The following is a 902-nucleotide window of genomic DNA, read 5'->3' on the forward strand; positions in this document are numbered from 1 at the left end:
TACAGGAGCCCACCACCATGCTCGGCTAATTTTTGTAGTTTTAGTAGAGACAGGGTTTCACCATGTTGACCAGGCTGGTCTCGAACTCCTGACCTCGGGCTCCCAAAGTTCTGGGATTACAGGCATAAGTCACCATGCCCAGCCTAACCAAGATTATTAAACCATTCGAATTTGTCAAAAGAGTCACACTGATTTTTAAAAAATAATGTAATGGGCCGGGTGCAGTGGCTCACACCTGTAAACCCAGCACTTTGGGAAGCCATACCATGCGGATCACGAGGTCAGGAGTTGGAGACCAGCCTGACCAACATAGTGAAACCCCATGTCTATTAAAAATACAAAACTTAGCCGAGCGTGGTGGTGTGCACCTGGAAACCCAGCTACTCAGGAAGCCGAGGCAGTAGAATTGCTTTAACTCGGGAGGCAGAGGTTGCAGTGAGCCGACACCGCACACTGCACTCCAGCCTAGGCGAGAGCGTAAGACTCCAACTCAATAAATAAATAAATAAATAAAATAATAGTGTAATGAACTTGTTCATCTCTTTATATATTAAATATTTACATTATTTAAATTGTTCAAAAGCATCAAAAATTCCTCTCTGCTATCAACTTCATTTCGTTTATTTTATTGTACCAAACTATGAAGACCATTAATTTAATCTACAGCAAAATCTATTATTTTTTCATGTTAGAAATTCAACAAGAAAATTTTTCCCTATTGAAACTTCGCATTTCAAGCGTAAGTAGGCTGGGCAAGGTGGCTCACATGGGCAAGGTGGCTCACACCTGTAATCCCAGCACTTTGGGAGACCAAGATAGGTGAATCACTTGAGGTCAGGAGTTTGAGACCAGCCTGGCTAACATGGTGAAACCCCATCTCTACTAAAAATATAAAAATTAGC

The sequence above is a fragment of the Colobus angolensis genome, unplaced genomic scaffold (assembly GCF_000951035.1).
Source record: "Colobus angolensis palliatus isolate OR3802 unplaced genomic scaffold, Cang.pa_1.0 Scaffold185, whole genome shotgun sequence".
Lineage (NCBI taxonomy): Eukaryota > Metazoa > Chordata > Mammalia > Primates > Cercopithecidae > Colobus > Colobus angolensis.